Genomic DNA, 260 nt, shown 5'->3' with positions numbered 1-260 from the left:
CAATGTCCGTCCGGGGGACGGTAAGAAAACCGAAATCGCAACGCGAATCGTCTGCTGGACGAAGTTGGTGGCTGATGATCGTTACCGGAAACGCGGTACTCGGAGGACTTACCCGCGTCGGCGACGATGACCGGTGCCGGTGACCGCGGTCGCGGCAGGAGCGATGGTGACGGTGGGGCGACGGTCGGAGGCCGCGTCGTCGGTGGCTGCGGGTCAGGTGCTGTTGGTGCACTCCTTGTCGGCCGCGGTGGCGTCGGCGG

Source organism: Sipha flava, unplaced genomic scaffold, assembly GCF_003268045.1.
Source record: "Sipha flava isolate LNK unplaced genomic scaffold, YSA_version1 110_pilon_pilon, whole genome shotgun sequence".
In the NCBI taxonomy this organism is placed as follows: Eukaryota; Metazoa; Arthropoda; class Insecta; order Hemiptera; family Aphididae; genus Sipha; species Sipha flava.
Note: the sequence above shows the minus strand (reverse complement) of the source record.